The sequence below is a fragment of the Equus asinus genome, chromosome X (genome assembly GCF_041296235.1).
Source record: "Equus asinus isolate D_3611 breed Donkey chromosome X, EquAss-T2T_v2, whole genome shotgun sequence".
In the NCBI taxonomy this organism is placed as follows: domain Eukaryota; kingdom Metazoa; phylum Chordata; class Mammalia; order Perissodactyla; family Equidae; genus Equus; species Equus asinus.
Window position 1 is genome coordinate 78401729 of NC_091820.1, and position 24044 is coordinate 78425772.

Below are 24044 nucleotides of genomic sequence, written 5' to 3' on the forward strand. Positions count from 1 at the left end.
TGACAAGAAACAAACTCATCCTGTATTGCCATGTATACTGCTCACAACTTTTGCTTTCTTCATACATTGTTTTGCCTTACATAGGCAGATAGCAACATCCCTCAATATGAGATCCTGCCCGGAAATACATGATCTTCCATTGGAGAACCAGGTGGCCTGACTTGTTTCTGAATAAAGAAAGTCATATCACTTGAATCATTTAGCAATAAGAGTACATAGCTTCTCTGAGGATTAAATAGGCTTAGAGGCAGAGAAGCTACCCGCTTGTAATATGATGTTTTTTTCCAGAGCTATGCCTTATAATGTGTTTCTGGATATACCATTTCTCTTTCACCAGAGAACTTGATTTTCCAAGTTTTCCTTTATTGGAATGGCTTTTCAATATTACCATGACGTGAGAGTATCTGTGGACTCAATACAATCTGCTGGTATTCAATTATCAGGGCTCTTTCTTGTAGATCCCAACGTGTAACTGTCTCTCATAAAGGTTCTACCTAACTGCACACTCTGGATGTTTTCTAGACCAAAATCCCAGTTGCTGCCTTAGAGTGCCACTATTAAGCTTTTACCAGAATCATTAGCCTACATGTAAGCTCTTCTTCATGGACTTTTAACTTAGTGCATATGATAAGACTAGGGACAGGACAGGAAATGGGATAAAGCCTCTCTGGATGCCATAGGTCTGGAGGAAGGAACTGTCTGTTGCTGCAGAAATGCCCACCTGAACCTCTTTCCCCTGAAAGTAAAAACAAGCCACCTAGTGTAGGATATCAATTCCCGATGGCCTAAGGGCACTGGAAAACAAACAATGGAGCTGGGGAATGGCAAAAACAAAAACAAAAATACATTGCATCTTTGATATTTTTTTCATCATATGGTAGTTGTTCCTTAGCCAAGGTCTCACTTTCCGTGGTTTAAGTTACCTGCAGTCAACTGGGGTCCGAAAATATTAAATAGAAAATTTCAGCAATAAACAATTCATAAGATTAAAATTGTGCACCATTCTGAGTAGCGTGATGAAACCTCATGCTGCAGTCCTACTCTGTCCCGCCTTGGATGTGAATCATCTGTCCAGCATATCCACGCTGATACACCACTCATTAGTTACACAGTAGTTGTCTTGGTTATCAGATTGACCATCCTGGTATCACAGTGCTTATAGTCAAGTAACCTTTATTTTACTTAATAATACCTGCCAAAGTGCAAGAGTAGTGATGCTGACAATTCAGATATACCAAAGAGAAGCCGTAAAGTGGTTCCTGTAATTGAAATGAGAATATTCTCAATAAGAAAGAAGATGTATGCTGAGTTTGCTAAGATTTATGCTAACTTTTTTACAGTATATTATTATAATTGTTCTATTTTATTATTAATTCTTATTCTTAGGCTCTTACCTTGCCTCATTTATAAAGTAAAATTTATCATACGTATGTATGTATAGGAGAAAACTGTATCTGTGTTTCCAGGCATCCACTAGGGGTCTTGGAACCTATCCCCCATGGATGAGGGTGGACTACCGTACCAGGGACGAGTACTTTCTCCTTCAGGATTTGACAAGGATATGAGGCAGAGTTTGACTGTCACATGGTGGAAGGGCAGGGTCACTGAGAAAGGCCACCTCTAAGACCCGGGGACACAGAGCTTCCCTGAGAATGAAGCTGAAGCAATACAATGGAGTAGACCTCATACACCACACCCATTCACCACCAGACCAGAAAAGGCTGAGTAACAGTCAATAGCGCTCTACCCCTGGGACAGGGGCAAGGGGATAGATGGAGAAGACTTCAACTGTGCAGGCACACTGGAAAAGGTAAAGATGAAGGTGGAGCAGGAAAACTGAGAAAAATACTCAGATAACCCAGCCCCGACCCTAAGCACAAGATAAGGCTGCGTTAGTTTGAAGCTTGTGGTGCACTCACCGTAGTCAGAGCAACAATCTAAGCCAAAATTCAGCTCAACTCCTGACTGGATCAACTCAAACCATACATTAACCATCTAGTAAAAGAAGAAGTGAGTTGGGGCTTGCCCCATGGCTGAGTGGTTAAGTTCACGTGCTTCACATCGGTGGCCCAGGGTTTCACCAGTTTGGATCCTGGGTGTGGACATGGCACTGCTCATCATGCCATGCTGAAGCTGCATCCCACATGCCACAACTAGAGGGACCCACAACTAAAATATACAACTATGTACTGGGGGATTAGGGGAGAAAAAGAAGAAAAAAAAAGATTGGCAACAGTTGTTGGCTCAGGTCCCAATATTAAAAAAAATAAAAAGAAGGGATCACATTGCGCACCCGTCCCTAACATCCTACGTAAAATCTATTTTCAAATAAAATTTATAAAACACATAAAAAAGCAAGAAAAAAGAAGCCATTTTCAAGAGATAAAACGATAAATTTTTCCAAACTCAGAGATAACCCGGATATTGAATTTATCACACAGTGGATTTAAAATAATTATGACTAATATGTTAATGTTTTCTTAGAAAAAGTAAGGGGCCGGCCCGTGGCTGAGTGGTTAAGGTTGTGTTCTCCAACTTCAGTGGCCCAGGGTTTTGCCAGTTTGGATCCTGGGCGCGGAAATGGGACCACTTGTCCGGCCATGCTGAGGTGGCATCCCACATAACTCAACCAGAGATACTCACAATTAGAATATACACCTATGTACTGGGGGGGGGGGGGGCACTGGGGAGAAGAAGAAAAATTAAAACGTAAGAACAAAAAGAAGCACATTCGCAACAGACATTAGCTCATGTGGCAATCTTTAAAAAAAAAAAAAGGTAGATAGCACACATAAACAGGAGAGAGATTTCAACAGATAGATGGAGACTATAAGAAAAGCCAAGTGGAAATGCTAGAAATAAGCATGGTAAGAAAAATTAAAACATTTCTTTGCCAGGTTTATGCATAAACGATGCAGCCAAGTAAAAAATCAGTCAATCAATTTGATTATAATTCAACATAATGATAAAAACTAAACCAAATTAGAAAAAAAGACTTTAAGAGATAGAGCGAGGTTCTGGTTCTTCATAAAATGGAATAAGCACGATCCACCCCATTTCTCTTACTAAATGTAGCTCTAATCCCAGAACAGAATTCATGGAGCAGTTGTCTGTGTTTGAAGATGGTGAGAAATAAATGGCAGCTGCTACTCTTCTTGAAGTTCCCTTGTTCGTGTCGTGTCATTTTCTCTTGCTGCGGTCAGGATTTTCTTTTTGCTTTTGAATTGTAACGTTTTTACTACGGTGTGTCTGAGTGTGGATCTCTCTGTTTGTTTCTAAGAGTTTTATTGAGGTATAAGTATGTCATACCACAAAATCCCCCCTTGTTAAAATGTACAATTCAGTGGGGCTTAGTCCACTCACAGATCTGAGCAAACATGACTTCTAGCTAAGCATACAGTTTTTACTATGATAAAATATATAAAATATAAAATTTAGCATTTTAACCCTTTTGAAGTGTACAGTTCAGCAGCATTGAGTACATTCACATTGTAGGGCAACCATCACCATTATCCATCTCCAGAACATCTCCATTATCCCAAACTAAAACTCTTTAGCCGTAAAACAGTACCACCTCATTACCTGGTCTCCGCAGGCCCTGGTAACCACAGTTTTACTTTCTGTCACTATGAATTTGTCTATTCTAGGTACCATAGAGAAGCGGATTCATACAACATTAGTCCTTTAGTTTTTGGCTTGTTTCGCATAGCATGATAGCCGCAGGGTTCATCCTTGTTGTACTATGTCTCAGCATTTCAGTCTTTTTTAAGGTTGAACAATATTCCAAAATATGTATAAAGCACATTTTGTTTATTCATTCATGCATTGATAGATACTTGGATTGTCTACACCTTTAAGTTATGTTGATATAAACATTGGTGTACAAATATCTCTCAAGTCCCTGCTTATAATTCTCTTGGGTATGTATCTAGAAGAGGAATTGCTGACTCATATGGTAAATCTATGTTTCACTTTTGTAGGAACCCCCAGACTGTTTTCGACAGAGACCTCACCATTTTATGTTCCTACCAGCAATGCGCAAGGGTTACCATTCTCTACATCCTCACAAACTTCTGCTGTTTTCTGCTATTTTTTTATATCAGCCATCCTAATTGGTGGGAATTGGTATGTCATGGCGGTTTTGATTTGTACTTCCCTAACGATTAGTGATTTTAACCAACTTCTCGTGCACTCATTGGCTATTTGTATATTTTCTTTGTGGAAATGTCTATTCCAGTCCTTTATCCTTTGCTCATTTTTTAATCAGGCTGCTGGTTGGTTTTTCTGTTGTTGATTTATAGGAGATCTTTATACAGTCTCGGTATGATTTCTGAATTGGCTCTGTCTTCCTTTACAAAATGTCATTGACTGGTGGCTTACAAAACAGAAATTTATGTTTTTACAGTTCAGGAGACTGGAAAGTCCATGATCAAGGTGCTAGCCAATTTTGTTTCTAGTGAGTGCTCTTCCTGGTTTGTAAACTGCCATTTCTCACTGTATCCTCACACGAAAGAGAGGGAGCTCTGCTGTGTCTTCCTGTTTTTCTAAGGGCACCAACCCTAATGAGTTATGGCCCCACTCTTACGACTTTAACCTTTATCACTTCCTCACGTGTCCTATATCCAAATACAATCATTGACAGTTAAGACTGTAACATATGAAATTTGAGTGGGCACAACTCAGTTCATAGCAACTCTTTCATTAGATACATGATCAGCAAATATTTTTTCCCACTCTGCTCCTTGCCTTTTTATTCTATTGGTATTGTTCCTTGGCGCACAAAGTTTTTAACTTGGATTAAAGTCCAACTTATCTATTTTTTGTTGCTGTTGTCTGTGGTGTCATACACAAGAAGTCATTGCTAAATCCAATGTCATGTAGATTTTTCCCTGTATCTTCTTCTAAAGTTTTAGAGTTTTACCTCTTACATTTAGAGCTTTAATCCATTTTGAGTTAGTTTTTGTTTATGGTGTAAGTTAAAAATACAACTTTTTTATTTGTATATTGACATTAAGGTTTGCTGATACCGTGCTGAAAAGACTGTCCTTTCCCCATTATGTGACCTTGGCACCCTTGTCCAAAATCGTTTTACCATATATACAACAGTTTCTTTCTGGGATTTCTATTTTATTCCTTTGTTCTATAAGTCTGTTTTTATACACTGGGTTGGTTATTGTAGCTTTGTAGTAAGTTTCAAACCAGGAAGTTTGATTCCTCCAACTTTGTTTTTCAAAATTGTTTCGGCTACTTGGTGTGTCTTGAGATTTCATATGAATGTAAGGATTTTAGTATAGCCACCCCTGCTCCCATTTGGTTACCATTTCCAATGGAATCTCTTTTTTCAGCATTTCACTTTCACCCTGTATGTGTTCTTAGATCTAACTTGGTTCTCTTATAGACAGCATAGAATTGGATCGAGTTTTTAAAATTCGTTCTGTCATCAATGCTTTTTGATTGGTGAGTCTAATCTATTTACACTTAAAGCAATTACTGATAGGGAAAGAATCACTTTGACCATGTTGTTATTCATTTTCTGTATGTCTTATATGTTTTTTGTCCCTCATTTCCTCCAATACTGCTTTGTTTTGTGTTTAATTTCTTATAGTAACATATTTTGATGCTTTTGAAATTTTCTTTTTTGTATGCTCTATAGATATTTTCTTACTGGTTAATATGGAGATTACATACAACATCCTATAGTCATAACAATCTAGTTTGAATTGATTCTAACTTCAACCACATAGAAATCTCTACTCCTTTACAGTTTCATCTCCTCACATTTTATGTTATTGGTGGTATAAATTATATCTTTATTGTTGAGTACACATTAGCATATTTTTATAATTATTCTTATGTTTTTCTCTTTTAAATAACTGTTGAAAATATAAATGGAGTCACAAGCCAAATTTATGATAATTTCAGTTTTTATATTGGTCCATGTTTGTACCTGTTTTGGGAACTTTGTCTTCAAAAGGCTTCCAGTTACTGTCCAGTGTCCTTGCATTTCAACTTGAAGGACTCTGTAGCTTTTCTTGTCAGGTAGGTCTAATGGAAATGAACTTCTTCTTGTTTGTGAATATCTCAACATCTTCTCCTTTTGAAGGACATTTTTGCCAGATACAGAAATATTGGCTGAATGCTTTTTTTTTTTTTTCTCTCAGCATTTTAAACGGCACTGCCTTCTGGCCTTCAAGGTTTCTGCTAAGAAACTAACATAATTTTATTGGGGATTCCTTTCATGTGATAAATTGCTTTTCTCTTGCTGCTTTCAAAATTATTTTTGTCCTTTTCTTTTTGAAAGTTGGATTATAATGTGTTTCAGTGTCGATCACTTCAGGCATTTCACACTTGGCATTGATGTTCTTAGATTTGTATAATCATGTTTTTCCTTAAAGCTGGGATGTTTTCAGCCACTATTTTATCAAATATTCTCTGTGGATCTTTCTCTCCTCTCCTTCTAGGACTCTCAGAATGCATATATTTTGTCTACTTCATGGGGTTGCATACGTCCCTTAGGCTCTAACTTTTTTTTTCATTCTTTCTTACTTTCTGCTCCCCAAACTTGATAATGTCAAATATCATAAGTTTAAGTTGCTGATTCTTCTGCCCCCTCAAGACTGCTATTAAAACAGTGAAGTGAATTTTTCAATTCAGTTATTGTATTTTTAAGTTCTAGAGGTTTCTGATTGTTTCTTTTTGATGACATCTATCTTCGTTGATATTATTCCTTTGTTCATAAATTATTTTCCTGATCTCCTTTAGTTCTGTGTGCATGTTTTCCTTTAGTTTTTTTTAGCATATAGTTATGCCTCTCTTAATGACAGGGATACATTCTCAGAAATGTGTCACTAGGTGATTTTATTATTGTGCAAACATTATGGAGTGTATTTACACAAACCTAGATGGTATAACCTACTACATACCTAGGCTATATGGTAAAGCTTGTTGCTCCTAAGCTACATATTTGTACTCCGTGTTACTGTACTGAATACTGTAGGCGGTTGTAACACCATGGTATTTGTGTATCCAAACATAGAAAAGGTACAGTAAAAATACTGTATAAGAGATAAAAAATGGTACATCTGTATAGGGCACTTACCATGAAGGGAGCTTGAAGGACTGAAAGTTGCTCTGGGTGAGTCAGTGAGTAAGTGGTGAGTGAATGTGAAGGCCTAGGACATTACCATACACTATTGTAGACTTTATAAACCCTGTAAACAGGCTACACTAAATTTTTTAAAAATATTTTTTCTTTCTGTAATAAGAAGTTGATCTTAGCTTACTAAGACTTTTATACTTTATAAGCTTTTTTTAACTTTTTGACTCTTTGTAATAACATAGCTTGAAACTCAAATGCATTGTACAGCTGTATAAAAACAGTTTCTTTCTTTATATCCTTATCCCATAAGCTTTTTTCCGTTTTTTAATTTTCTTCTATTTTTTCCTATTTTAGAATTTAATTTTTCTTTTTTACTTTTTAAATGTTTTGTTAAAAACTGAGGCACAAACACCCACATTAAGCTAGGCCTACACAGGGTCAGGATCATTAATATCACTGTCTTTCATCTCCACATCTTCCACTGGAAGGTCTTCCGGGGCAATAACCTGCACGGAGCTCTGATTTCCTATGTTAATAATGCTTTCTTATGGAATACCTCCTGAAGGACCTGCCTGAGCCTCTTCTTGAGGAGGTGTCACTCTTTTCAGGTTTATGTCCATGGTGATTTGTTTGGTTTGTATCTTTTTCTCATCATAGATATGCTTGTGAGCAAATAATGAACTTTGAAAATTCCTCTCTATTAGTGAAAACCTTTAGATGTTGAGGGTCATGTTTTTAAACTTTTAAGAAGCTGGTTGAGGTCTGCAAAAGCTTCTGCTAAACACTTCACTGTGAATTTTCTTGGGGGTTCTTCTTTTACTTCTCTTGCAGTTTCCTTTTCTCTAGCCTCTTCTTCAGCTATGCATTCCTGTTCCAGTTCCAACCACTCCTCATTAGTCAATTTCTCAGGAGCCACCCGCAGGAGCTCCTTAACATCATCCTCCCCCACACCCAGGTTAAAATTGCTTGCCATCTCATCCACAGCCTTGATATATGCAGCCTCTTCATCCTTGCCAACTCTTTTGAAGTCATGAGTGAACTTCTTGAGTATCTTCTACGAGATGCTATTTATATTTTCCTTGAGGACATAATCCCAAACATTCAGACATTCTTGATACAGTCATATATGTTGTAATTCTTCCAGAATTGCATCAGTAACTTCTCGGTTATTCCAATAATCTGGGCAAAGGTCTTCCTCACGTAGTAGGCCTTAAAAGCTGTTATAAATCCTTTATCCATTGTTTGGATCAAAGAGGTGGTGTTCAGAGAGAGAAAAACACAGATTTGATATTGGGATGAAGATCACCAACAAAAGGAAGACGTCTGGGAGTATTATCAATAATAAGCAAATTTTTGGAAGGTACGTTATTCTCCAAGGAGTTCTTCTCCATTTTGCAGACATAGCAATTCAGGAGGGCATCTTGGAAGAGGAGCTGGGTCATTCATGACTTCTTATTTCTCCTTTAGCACACTGGCGATGGGTGCTTATTGATATGCTTGAAGGCCCTGGGGTTTTCAATGTGCCAGATCACAAAGCATTTCAATTTGTAGCCTGAAATATTGCCCACAAGAAAGACTGTCATCCTGTCCTTAGAAGTCTTGAAACCTGGCATTGACTTTGCCTCCTTATGGCTTAAAGTACCTTCAGGCATCCATTCCCAGAATAGGGAGGTTTGATCCATGTTGATTATTTGCTCTGACAAGTAATTTTTCTCCACAATCAGCTTATGTAGAGTTTCCAAAAGTTCTTTAGCTGCCTCCACATCAGCACTAGCAGACTCACCACTCACTTTCACATTGTGTAATGAATAACAATTTTTGAATTGTTTAAACCCTCCAGAGCTAGAAGTAAACTCAACATCTTAGTTGGGTCCAGCCTTCTCTTTCAACATAACAAAGAAATTTTTGCTTTGACCATGATTGTCATGGTGCTAAAAGGGATATGCTTCTGTGTCTAGTCTTTAATCCAGGTCGTTAGAAGTTTCCGTATCACTGATATAGACCCTTCTCAAATTATCATTAGTCTCATTGCCTTCAATGAAGCAGATCCTTTAACAACTTCCATCACTTTGTTCTTGTTCTTCAAAATTGTAGCTATAGTAGAACGGGGCATGCCTGACTGGCAAGCAATAACCATCACTGATTTTCTACATTTGTAGTCATTAACCACTTTTAATTTTCTTCCAGGTCAATAACTCAACGTGTCCTCTTACCGGCAAAGTCAGTTCATTTTGTATGATTAAGGGCATGATGAATAAAACAACAGGAGGTTAAATAAAGCACAATAGAAAATGATGCAATCATGAGACAGTAAACACAAGATGTATGGGGCTGCTTCTGGTGTAACATGGCATACAGTTTTACAGTAAATCTTTTTTATAAGTAGATGGAGTGCACTCTAAAATAATGATAAAAAGTATAGTATAGTAAATATATAAACCAGTAACATAATCCTTTATTATTATTATCAAGTGTTGTGTGCTGTACGTAATCGTATGTGGTATACTTTTATACTACTGGCAGCGCAGTAGGTTTGTTTATACCAGCATCACCACAAACACGTGAGTAACACATTGTGCTATGATGTTATGATGGCTATGATGTCACTAGGTGATGGGAATATTTTAGCTCCATTGTAATCTTATCGGGCTACTGTTGTACATGTTGTTGGTCATTAACGGAAACTTCATTATGCAGTGCATGACTGTATCTAAGACAGTAAGCAGTTTTGAAGTATTTGTCTAGTAAGTCAAATGCCTATGTTTTTAAGGGACTGTTTCTGCCACTTCATTTTATTCCTTTGAATGGAACATGCTTTTCTGATTTTTTGTACGACTTGTGATGTTTTGTTGAACATTGGGCATTTGAAAAAAACACCACTTCTCTCAGTCTATACAGACTGAATCTGCTGGGACACCCTTCAATAATTAGCTGGACTTTGATTTTGAACCTTTGGATAAGCCTGAGGAGAAAACCCAAAGTCTTATGCTGTCTTTTTGGAGCATACACCTTTCTTGAGCCCTTGTATGACTTTTTCATTTCCCCATATACATTGCTGCTTTTAAATGTGTTATTTTTTTTCTCAAAATTTTTCCATGGGGATTTTGATAGTCTATTGTATGTCTCCATATGTCTGCTCAATCACTGACTACTGGTTCTCCTTGTCTGAGATCTGATTTAGACAAAATAGAAACCAGTCCTTCAGGCAGACCACAACAAGTTAGAACATTTTAAATAATGTTTTTTCGGCTCCCTCTAGCTCTAGGGAGAGAATCAGGAACTGGCTGCTGCTTTATATAGTTTATTATATGTGACCACCTATAATATTTTGCCCCACACATCTGCAGGTTAGTTTCTCTGCAGCTTTCCTGAGCAGCACCCTCTGCTTCTGCCTGCCTGAGACCTGAGTTAGGCAAAACAGAGATCAATCATTCAGGCAGCTCCCCAAAAGTTAAGACATTGCAAATAGGGTCTGCTCTGCTTTTTCCAGTTTGAGAGAGGGAATTGAGAAGTGAGCTGTCCCTTCCTATAGATCAAGATAGCTCATGCCAGGGAGGTGGGTAAAGCAAGGATGAGCAAAAACACCACAGAATTGATTACTGCTTGAATGAGGCTTTTTCTTGATTAAGCATTATCTTGGTTGCTGTAGTCCTTTGGCTGTCTTCCAGGGGGCCTGGGAAAGTATTTTATCCAGTTTTTAGTTGTTTTTTGATGTCTCCATGGGGAAACAAGTGCTTGGAGCTCCTAGTCTGACATCTTGCTGGCATGGCTCTACAGATCTCCTTTATTTTTTTTATTTTTCATATTTGGAGTCCATTGAGCTTCTTGGATGTGAAGATTGCTTGGGAAGTTTTCAGCTATTATTTCTTCTTTTATTTTTATTGCTCCTTTCTTTCTCTCCTTTCCTTCTGGTACTCCCATCATGCGTTTATTTACTTGATGGTATCCAACAGGTGCCTGTTTTTCTTCGTAATTTTTTCTCTCTGATCTCCAGCTTCAATTATCTCAATTCAACTGTTTTTATTTCCACTGAGTTTTTCATGCTCGTCCAAATCTACTATTGAGCTCCTCTATTGAATTTTTTATTTCGGTTATCATCTTTTTAAACTCCAGAATTTTCATTTTCATTCTCTGTATAATTTCTGTCTCTTAATTGATATTCTGTATTTGATGAGATATTATCATCATAGCTTCCTTTTCTTCTTTAAACAAGATTTCCTTCAGTTCTTTGAACATATTTGCAATCATTGCTTCAAAGTCTTTTTCATTAAATCTGGTGTCTGGGCCCCCTCACAGGCATTTCTGTTATATGTTTTTGTTTTTGTTTTCCTGTGTATGGGTCACATCTCCTGTATCTGTCTCAAAATTATTTTGTTGGAAACTGAAATTTTGGGTACTATGTTATATAGCAACTCTGCCTATCGTGTTCTCTCCTCACAGTCCAGGGGATATTTTTGCTGTAATTTCCTTGTTTATTTGTGGTGTGACTTGGGTAGACTATTTTAGTAAGGTCTACTTTCCCCCACAGTGTGAAGCCTCTGATGTCACTTCTCAGAGAATATAGGCTTGGGCATGTGCACATTCACCGGGATGACAGTGGGTCTATTTGAGTCCTCTTTGAATATCCTGATCTCTCTGTTGTCTGCATCTTGGTATCATATCTATACATTAGGTTCCATTAAATACAGACTGATTGCTCTATAATTTACATCAGCTCCCTAGGGCATCATATGCCCTACAGTCTAAACCAATTAAAGTTGGACAATGGTAGCTTATAATGCCAGTCTTTGACATTTGCTCTCACCTCAGAAAGGCTATTTTTAGCAGTCTCTTTTCTCAGCTTTCTTGGATAAACTAATCAGCCTACTGTTTAGTTTGTTGCTTTCTTGAAGCTACCTGCCTCTTTTTAATTGCTTACAGCCAAATTCTCCATTGTTTTTAGAAAAGATTTCAGGTGTTAGTTTTCCCACATCTGTTTCAAATAACATCAATTTCTCTGCAGAGTCCTCCAGAGCTCTCTGTTCTTCTTTTTTCTCCTGAAAGCCCCCCAGTACATAGTTGTATATCCTAGTTGCATGTCCTTCTAGTTCTGCTATGTGGGATGCTGCCTCAGCATGGTCTGAAGAGTGGTGCTAGGTCCACACTCAGGATCTGAACTGGCAAGCCCTAGGGGCTGCTGAAGCGGAGCATGCAAACTTAACCACTCAGCTATGGGGCTGGCCCCAGAGAGCTCTCTGTTCTTAAGGCCTTCCTCTCCCCGTGGGCAAACTCTCGTCTGAGTTACAGTTTGAGAGGTGGGAATAAATGGATAGTGGCCCACTTCTCTTGGAGAGATCCCCTTCCTTTACCAACAAGGTTCTGGGTAGAGATGACAGGCTCGGTTCATAGCTTGCTCTTCCAGTGTAGAAGCTGCACTCTATGAGCAAGCTGGGATGAGGGAGATTGTGGCCCCAGTATTGTCAGACTGCATTGCCTTGCCTGGCATAAAACTCCCACCTTATGAGTAGGCAATGGGTAGAGGAAGGGAAACTCCAATCTCTCAACTGCACTCACCAGAAATTTATCCACTTCAACTCAGAGTTGCAAAAGATAAGAAATGCTGGTGGCCTGCCTCTCATAGTAAGATACCATATCTCTTTATGGAGAGCCAGGGGGAAAGAAATCTCTGTTTTCTTAACCTCATCAGCCTGAAGTGCAGCTTCCATCAAGCTGAGATGAAAAAGGATGGGGCAGTTTGTGGCTCAAGTGCCATAGATTTTTCCTGATTTTACTGAGATTTAGTTGACTTTCTTGAATAAACGTTTTTTCATTTGCTGTATGCCTTTACAACAATTTCCAGATACTTTAAATGTTTCTAGTTTTTTTGTCTTTTTTAAATCATTTTTACAGTTATGCTTGTTTAATTGGAGAATGTGTCTGTGGAGCTCCTTATGCTGTTGTTTTGATGTAAAAACCCCTCTATATCTTTTTTTACCTCATTCTTTTGCTAATTCATTTTTATTGTATTTCCCAAAATTATTGTTCTGTGATATAGTAAGGAGAAGAAAAAAACTTATTCTTAATTATAGTTTGAGAAGCACTGTCCTAAAGACCATGTTTTGTGACTCTTCTAGGGACAACTCTTTCCACTTGGAAAGGACCCTTCAAGACCAAGGGACATCTCTCTTTTGCTCTCTCTCTCTCTTCCTCACACACACACACACACACACACACACACACACACAAACACACCCTACTCCATATACTATACTGTGCTCTGAGTATACAACACCTCAAAATTCTCATCTTGAATGTCCTTAAGCTCACTTTCACAACTTGTGTAGTCCACTTCACAGGGTCTTTGTTCCTGAGGATAAACTATACAATTGGTGTTTATTCCTCTCAGACTACAGAGGTGATACGGATAGAAGTGTGGATGAAACTTGAAATTGGAGTTTGGGACAACCACGCAAATATGCTTGAGACCATGGACTAAAACCATCTGTCTCCAAAAAGATACATTTCCTCACAGAATTCTAAAGATTTTGAAAATTATAATTTCAAAACTGACCTTCTAGTATTTAGGTTCATTTGTGGAAAATTAAAAGAGGACTGCCAGTAGGTGGAACTATGTGGGTAAATTGTGGACAAAGACTATCCATCTTGGATGGTTGGTTGCTATACTCAGGTGGTTTAACAAGTGAGAGTTGGGGTAAATGTGATAGGTAAGCAAGAAAACTGTCCTCAGGCATGTGAGGATATAAAATCACTCTCCCCAAAAAGGAAGGGAAAGTGGATAATTGTCCTGGGAGTTCCTGAGCCGTTAGAAGAGTAGTCTGAGGGTTTTGATTTGCTTCTCTTACAGCTCCCCCGAGCAAATCATGGTCTTTGTTGAAAAATAAAGTTAATTCTGAACTTGTATTTGCCACAGTTATTTAACATGAATTCTTGATTTGCAATTTTTTTTTGTTTCAGACATTTTTTGTAAATCTTTTGAATATCTAGCTTAATAGATAACAGATTCTCATACCTGCTTCTGCATTTAATTTTTTATGATATGCCATTATAATGTAATGGTACAAAGAAAACTTGACCTCATACAGAAATATGGTGGGAAAAGAGAAGAGAACTTTGACAATATTTTCAGATAATTGTGGTTATTTTTCTTAGATACAATCCCACAACTCAAGTGATAGTTTCTTAAAAGTTAGTTGTAATGGGAAACCATATCAATCAACTCTTCTTACCTTGCTACATTAAAATATATTGGGCCTTCTTGCACTTTGAATGAAATTTTACCATGCATGTATTTGTAACATTATGCATTAGTAATTTGGAAAATAGTTCCCAGAATTATGCAGACTTTCCATTTATTGACACATTTCAGTATACAAATTTAAAAAATTTCATTTATTGATATCACTCATTATTTCACCAAAAAACCTTAAATGAATAGGGAGCTGTTAAGCTCTTAGTGACAGACATTTTCCTAAATTCCAATTTTTACTTAAAAGCTGGAATTTTATTACTGGCAACAAGTGATGCCTCTTGTTTTCTTTGAATGGTAGGCTCCCTTCATCAATTTGTAAGAATTTTTCTGTTAAATACTGAAGTGTCAACAAATGTAGTTTTTCACTCAGTTTTTCCAGTAAAAATTTTAGTCATGGAAAATTGGCTCATTCAGATGTCAACTCAAACAATCACGCAAGTGATTTTCCTTGAGACAACCATTGTGCATCAGTATCCAGTAGAATTACTTTACACATACTTCATGTTTCATTATTCTAACTATTGAAAAGGCTTGACTAAAGGGTCATGATTCAATAAATGAATAACAAATGAATTATCCAATAAATAAATAATTGTTAATTCTTTATCTGGGACATTATTACATGATGCTGACTTTTTAAAAAAAAAAAAACAGTAATTATGTGGTGGTAAAGAATATGATGACTCCTAATTGACTTTGGGCCATTGTCTTGATTCATGCTAAGGCACCAACAGTTTTAACCATTATTTGCTTTTGTACCTTTAATTTGTGAAAATTAGTAAATAAAAATCTCATTTAAAATGGAATCAGAAAGAAACTGCTAAGACTGATGTCAAAGAGTGTACTGTCTATATTTTCTTCTGAGAGATTTATGGTTTCAGATCTTACATTCAAGTCTCAAATCCATTTTGAGTTAACTTTTGTGTTTTCTGTAAGATAATGGTCTACTTTCATTCTTTTGCCTGTGTCTGTGCAGTTTTCCCAGCACCAAAAGAAAAAATAAACAAATGGGACTATATTGGGCTTAAAAGTTTCTGCATGGCAAAGGAAACCATCAACATAATGAAGACAACCCACCAACTGGGAGGAAATATTTGCAAATCATATATCCAACAAAGGGTTAATTTCCATAATTTATAAAGAACTCATACAACTCAACAGCAAAAAAATGAATGACATAATCAAAACAGGGGCAGAGGATATGAACGTTTTTCCAAAGAATTATACAGGTGGCCAACAGGCACATGAAAAGGTGTTCAACACCACTAATTATTAAGGAAATGCAAATCAAAACTATAATTAAATATCAACTCACACTCATCAGAATGGCTATAATTAACAAGACAAGAAATAGCAAGTGTTGGAGAGGATGTGGAGAAAAGGGAACTCTCATATACTGCTGGTGGGAATGCAAACTGTGCAGCCACTGTGGAAAACAGTATGGAGATTTCTCAAAAAATTAAAAATAGAAATCCCATATGATCCAGCTATTCCACTACTGGGTAATTATCCGAAGAACATGAAATCAATAAGTCCAAAAGATATATGCACCCCTATGTTCATCACAGCATTATTCATAATAGCCAAGACTTGGAAGTAACCCAAGTGCCCATAGATAGATGAATAGATAAACAAGATGTGGTATATATACACAACGGACTACTACTCAGCCATAAAAAGACAAAATTATGCCATTAGTCACGACATGGATGGACCTTGAGCATATCATGCTAATGAAATAAATCAGAAAAAGACAAATACCATATGATTTCATCCGTATACGGAAAATAAACAAGCACATAGATAAGGAAAACAGATTAGTAGTTACCGTAGGAGAACATGGTGGCGGGAGGACACAAGGAGTAAAGGGGCTTATATCTATGGTTATGGATAAAAATTAGACTGTTGGTGGTGAACAAGATGCAGTCTATACAGAAACCGAAACATAATGATGTACATCTAAAATTTACATGATGTCGTAAGCCGATATGATCTCAATAGAGTAATTAAAAGTAAAAAAATAAAATGGAGTCGGGAGGCCAGAAGGGGGAGTTCTCATACCCTACCGTGATGACAGAGGCCAACAGAAAGAAGAATGTCTTCCTTTTTTTGTCCAGCAAGAGCTCAATTGATGAGAGACTGTCACAATTAGCCAATTAAAAGCCACTGTACTTTGAACACTCAGTTCCTCCAATGGACTCTTCATTTACAACATCCCTCCAAACTTCCTTTTCCCCTCTCGAAAAGAGTTTCTCTTCCCTCTGTTGCTCAGAACTTGCACACGACTCACCATGCTTTCAGATCTTAATTGCAATTTTTTCTTGATCTCAAATAAACCCAGTTTTGCTGGAGAAATAACTGGCTGTCTGTTTATTTAAAGTGAACACTTGGTGACTCACAAAGGGATCCAGAGAAGCACCTGTCAACTCTGAGGCTGGTGAGCAAACGGGTGTTGGCACCCACAGAGACCACTGAGCTCACTGCTTTCCTACTTCATCAATTGGAATACTAAAGAATGCATTGCATAAATCATTTACAGTAAATAATTCACTTCCAGTGGGAATGGGCATCAGCTGCACATTAGAGTCAGGAACAGCAGAGTGTTGAGGAATAGCAAAATTGTTCATTGCTTTGAGGCCCTAGACAAACCTACACTCTCAGCCTTTGGGTTTTCTCAAAGGTAAAATAGGAGAATTACAGGGACTAGTATAAGGGATAATGAGGCCTTGAGCCTTGTAATCTCCTAGTATAAGCTTTACACCTTGAAGAACTTCTTTACTTATAGGGTATTGATTAACTCTGGGCAGAGTTTTTGAGGAATCTATTTGAATCTTGAGAAGTGTGCCGTGAATTTTACCAACATCAGTTGCAGATTTTGCCCATAAGAAGGATGGTAGCTGATTTAATAGGTACAAATTATCAGTGTTTCCAGAACCAGATCTTGTACACCAGATATAGAGCAAATAAAAAATGTCAAAGGGCCATTTAATTCAGTTGGTTGGCCATTTTAGTACTCTTAGGAAGGGGTTGCTTTATAGTACTGGGGTGTAGCACAGAGAGTGTGGCTCCAGTGTCAATTAGGAAAGAAAGAAATTCATCTCCAATTTGGAGAAATGTTTCTCTAAGCCAATTATGAGGGAGAATTTGGAGGAGCCCCTCTAGTTCCTTGAAGGCCTGTCATTGAGAATTTGGAGGACATTGGAAAGGCCCGTTAGAGGACTGAAGGAACCCGAAGCACTACATTGTTACAGTATGTGGACAATTTGCTTCTTTGTTGTCCGTCCCAATTCTCCTCACAGGAAGACAACATCCACTTGCTAAAGCTTTTAGCCTTAAGAGGCCATAAGGGCATCAAATAGAAATTGCATTTTTCTCAAACCCAATTTTGATATTTAGGGCATCTTATATCACAACAAGGGCTACGTCTAGATCCAGTTAGGCTTCGTGATCGCCTTAGTTTTACCAAAACCGAAACTAAACACCAACTGTGAGGTTTTCTCAGGCCAGTTGGCTATTGCCAAAGTTGTATTCCAAATTCTCTCTTATGTTCAAACTTCCATATGTTTTTCTAAAGAAAAACAACGCTGACCCAATTTCATGGGAAGAACCAGACGATATAGACTTTAAGGCCTTAAAGGAGACTTTGGCGAACCACTTGCTTTTAGCCAGCCTACTTATCAGATTCCCTTTTTCCTTTTTGTGTATGAAAAGGAAGGGAATGCCCTTAGGGTACTCACCTAAAAACACAGGGGCCACTGTTGACCTATAAGGTATAATAGCCAGCAACTGGACCCTGTGGCATAGGGATATGCTGCTTGACTTAGAGCAATTATTGCCTCTGCCCTTTTGGTTAAGGCAACCAAGAAAATTGTTGTAGGATCCCCTTTAACCATCTTTGTACCTCATGCAGTAGAAGCTCTCCTGAATTCCCATCACACTTGACATATTTCAATCAGCCACCTTACCTCTTATAAAACGTTTTTGTTAACTACTCCTCACATAACTCTTTCACATTGTAATAAACTTAACCCTGACACTCTTTTCCCCTCCGTTACCGATGACTCCCCTCACAACTGTTTCACTTTGATGGATTATTTCCTGACCCCTCATGATGATCTGCAAGACTGTCCTTTGAGTAACGCCAACTTCTTGTGATTCACTGATGATTCTTATTTAAAAGATGACAATGGAAAATATTATACTGGGTACGCTATTGCAACTCCTTTTGATATCATTGAGGCAGAACATTTACCTAGGACTACTTAGGCCCAACAGGCTGAATTGCATACTCTTATATGGGCTTGTACTTTAGCCAAGGATGAAACTTCCAACATTTATACTGATAGTAGATACACTTTCAGAGCAGCTTGTGATTTTGGAATATTGCGGAAGCAATGTGGTTTCCTTACTTCCAGTGGAAATAAAATTAAAGATCGCCCCTTTGTTAAGCAGTTATTGAATACTATAATTTACTTCCTATATTACTTTAGCTATTATTAAGATCCCAGGACATCCTAAACTTGACTCTCCGGAAGCTAAGGGAAATGATCTTGCTAACACTTACATAAGGAATGCTGCCCTTAAAGGAACCAACAGCAGCAAAACCTCTGTCATGATCCAAAGAGATATTTCCCTAAATGATAACTTAGAAAAACTTGCTAGAGAAGCCCAACAATTGGTCTCAGAAAAGGAAAAGCCAGAATGGAGATTCAACAACTGTTGATTTGATAAAAAGAGAAAGCTCAGGTTTGGGACAAATAACCCAGTCTTATCAGACACTAAAATTCTGCCTAATGCATCATTCAAGGTTTTTCAAATGTATTTCATACAACTTCCCCCATCTCATGGATATAAATATGCTTCAGTCATGGTCTATATGTTTTCTCACTGGATTGAAGCCTTCCCTTGCAGACAGGCTACTGCTTCTTCTGTGGCTAATGTTATTTTGGAAAAGATTATCCCTACCCAGGGAACTCCTCTTGAACTTCACAGGGATCGAAGAACCCATTTTATTCATCAGGTACTTTGACAAGTCTGTGCTGTTTGGCCAGTTTTACAACACTTTCCCTGTACCTACCACCCTCAGCTGTCTGGGTTAGTTGAATGCACTATAGACATTATTACTACTCAGCACAATTTGTAGATACCCTCCAATTACCTTGGCTCAAAGCATTGATGCTGATCCTTCTAAATCTCAGTTCCACCCCTTTTGGAGCCTATAAGGTCTCACAATTTGAGATAGTCACTGGATACCCAATGCACTTGGCTCCTGCCTCTTTTGACTCACAGCTGATAAGAAGGAGATATATTCCACTATTGCAAAGGCCTAATAGCTTCTATTACAAATAACTATATTTTGGTAGAGTAATCTTTTCAAGGTGTGCTCCAGGGAGATGAAGACCTTAAGCATTACTCATTCCAAATTGCAGATTTTATCTATAGAAAAAGACACATCCAGAAGGAATCTCTTCAACCTCACTGGAAAGGCCCTTATTAGGTACTGCTAAATAACATGTTCTGCAAAACTCCGGGGAGTAGACTCTTTGATTTACATGACAAGCCTAAAGAAAGCAGCAAACCCTGACTGGACCTGCACATCATCTGGTGACCTAAAAGTAAATACTTCCTGGAATTGAAGCAGACAGTATCTGATGAGATATCTTTCCCAAGATGTCTGAACCAGGCCTGTTGGAAGTTTGTCTGCTAAATCTTTGATAATGACATAATGCCTCAGTTGATCTCTAATGCCTATGATCTTTATAACATATGATCTTTAGGAAAAAAATGCCTGAGATTTCTTCTTTCTACCCCTCCTTGTTCCTTGAATGTGACCACAATATGTTTCCAATCTGTGCACTTTCCATCTGATGTGGGACATAACACTCAGGAAAGTACTTCCTGGAATCAAGGGTCAAAAGTCTGATGAAACCAGTAAAACCTGACTTTTGATCAGTGATGCTTTCAGAGAAAGATCTCAATCAAAAGGGGAAAATGTGAAAATTAATAAACAGAAACCTCCTTTAAAATGGAGTTTGGAAGCTGAAAGGGGGAGCTCGCACATCCTATGATGAAGGCAGAGTCCAACAGGAAAAAAAAAAGAGCCTCTCCTCTTTTTGCCCAGCAAGAACTCAGCCAATGAGAGACTGTCACAACTCAGCCAATACAAAGACACTATACTTCAAACTCTCAATCCTTCCATTGGACTCTGTCTACAAAATCATCACAAATTTCTCTTCTATATAAAATATTTTCTCCTCCCTGTTTTGCTCAGAAATTGTGCATGGCTCACCATGGTTGCAGATCCCTAAATTATTTCCTGAGCCACTAAGACAATGACACATATTTACAGTTTTAAAATTACTGTAGCACCTTACATCTCATATAACTGTATGTAGTGTAGTGGTATGCATTCAATACCAATATCTGCACATTTCAGGGTAGCTAAATTGTGTTGCAGTAAGGTGCCATGCGGCACCTTCATTTTGAGACATGCTTCAATTATTCCTTTAAGAGAGAAAAGGGAGACATGATAAGTTCACATGGGCATTTCACTGGCCAGAAGTAGACACAGGGTCTTCCCACCTGCAAAAGAGATGAAGAAGTATAGTTTTGTGGTCTCAGAAGGGGGAGAGATTGCATATTGGCGACTATTAATAATGTTAACCAAAGGTATTTTAACTAATTTTACTGTGCAGATTTACTTTTAAAATTACACTTATATGTTATACTTTCAATTATTAGTATGTCTTTTAAAAGCAAATCGCATTTAGCACTATTATTTCTTTATAAGATCTGCTTTTTTAAGACTGAAGTTGTAAATGTAGTTATAACCAAACTAAACCAGTTTATTCTAATGGAGACATTGTAGCAATGAAGTCATGATTTTATACATAAACATGTGTCATAGTAGAAATAGTAATATATCTATGAAGGTTAAAGCAAATATTTATGAAATGATTGTAGAAAAGTTATGCAAATTTGTTTGTTTGCTTTCAATAATTGGCCACTTATTTATTATCTTATCTTATTTTCTTGGATTATAGGGTAGGGGCAGACATGGAAGTTTAAGATTTCTATTTCTTTTTACAAGGATCCAAAGTTAAGCTTAGTCAGATATGGATAGAAAATGAAGTAGCTTAGTAATTGTTAAAATAAATAGTTTCAAATCAGTTTTACTAACACAGTTTTATTTATAATGTGAGACATTGCACTACTAATTTTAACACTCAATTACAATATTCCATTATTAAAAATAGTTTCAAATACAAATGTAGCATTTACATTTGTCTATTGCATATTACTGTTTAGGAAGCATAAGATAATACCCACATGTGACATACATGTATTGATTGTTTTAGACATATTTTTATTAAAACTTAATCTCTTTTTCCCAGTAATTTTATTGAGATCATAATAGTTTATAACTGTGTAATTTCAGGTGTACATTTTATATTTATGAATTTCTGAATAGACTTTATTGTGCTCACCATGAGTAGTCTAATTTTTGTCTGTCACCATGCATACATGCCTCTTTACCCCTTTTTCCTAAGCCCCACCTCCTTTCCCTCTGGTAACCACTAATCTCTTCTCTATATCCATGTCTTTGTTATCTTCCACATACGAGGGAAATCATGCAGTATTTGTATCTCTCTGTCTGCTTATTTCACTTAATATCATATCTTCAAGGTCATCTATGTTGTTGCAAATGGGATGATTTTATCATTTTTATGGCCGAGTAATATTCCATTATATATATATATACACCACATCTTTTTATTCATTCATCTATAGATGGCCACTTGGGTTTCTTCCGTATCTTGGCTATTGTGAATAATGCTGCAATGAACATAGGGATGCATAAATCTCTTTGGACCATTGATTTCAAGTTCTTTGGATAATTACCCAGTAGTGGGATAGCTGGATCATCAGGTATTTCTATTTTTAATGTTTTGAGAAATCTCTGTACTGTTTTCCATAGTGGCTGCACCACTTTTCATTCCTCCCAGCGGTGTGTGAGTGTTCCCTTTTCTCCATATCCTCTCCAACATTTATTTTTTGTCTTGGTAGTTATAGCCATTCCTACAGGTATAAGGTAAATATCTCATTGTAGTTTTGATTTGCATTTTCCTAATAATTAATGATGCTGAACATCATTTCATGCATCTGTTGACCATCTGTATATCTTCTTTGGAAAAATGTTTGTTCATATCTTTTTCCCATTTTTTGGTTGGGTTGTTTTTCTTGTTGTTGTTGAGTTATATGAATATTTTATATATTTTTGAGATCAGCCCCTTGTTGGATAAATGATTTGAAAATATTTTCTCCAAGTTGATGGGCTGTCTTTTAGTTTTGTTCGCAGTGTGTTTTGCTTTGCAGAAGCTTTTTAGTCTGATGTAGTCCAATTTGTTAAGTTTTTATTTTGTTTCCTTTGCAAAACTTAATCTCTTTTAAACTTCCTCCATGACTTGGTTAATATTAAACAGCAGGTATAAAATAAGGCTACACTTGTTAGCTGGAAACATATTGTACTAATTACATTAGTCTAATGCAGTTTTTTGTTAATAATATGTGAACTCTCCAAGAATACATGTTTATGTACATGGGTGATGAGAACTATTTAGTTCAGCATATAAAATTATAATTGTAAAGTTTTATTTAACCTGGTAAGACAAAAGTTTAGATTCAAAATTATTAAAGAAAAAATACTTATGAATGCAGAAAAGAACTGGTCCAGCCTGTATTAAATATTGTTTCTGTTAAACACATTACCTGAAAATTATCAGATTAAAATGACACACACCTCTTATTGTACAGTTCTGTAGATCACAAGTCCAGGCATGGCAAGGCTGGATTCTGTGTTCAGTTTCCCACTGTGCTAAAATCCAGGTATGAGTTTGGCCATGGCTCTTATTTGGAGGCTGTGGGGAGGAATCTGCTTCCAGGTCCATTTCAGGATATTGGCAATATTCAGTTTTATGTGGTTTTAGGACTGAGGGCTACATGACTTTTGCTTAGTCTATTTGTTCTCTCGCTCTCTTTCTCTCTCTGGCTCTCTACATCTCTCTGTACACTGAAAACTATTAGACATTGATGACAGAAATTGAAGAAAAAGAAATGGAAAAATATTCCACGCTCATGAATTGGAAGAATTAATATTGTTAAAATACCCATACCACTCAAAGTGAACTACATATTCAAGGCAATCCCTATAAAAATTTGAACAGTATTTTTCACAGAAATAGTAAATAAAATCCTAAAATACTTATGGAACCACAAAAATGCCTGAGTAGCCACAGCAGTCTTGTGGAAGAAGAACAAAGCTGGAGACATCACACTTACTGATTCCAAACTATATTACAAAGATATAGTAACCAGAACAGTGTGTTGTTAACATAAAAACAGGTGCATAGGTCAGCAAAACAGAATAGAAGGCCAAGAAATAAGCACATGCATATATGATCAACTAATTTATGACAAAGGAGCCAAAAATATACAATACGGTGTGGATAGTCTCCTTAAGTAATGCTGTTGGAAAAACTGGACAGCCACATGCAAAAGAATGGAACTGGACAGTCGTCTTACACTCTACACAAAAAACCCTCAAAATAGATTATTAAAGACTGAAATTTAAGACTTGAAACCATAAAACTCCCAGAGGAAAATATAGGGCACCGTTTTTTAATTGGGTTCATTTTT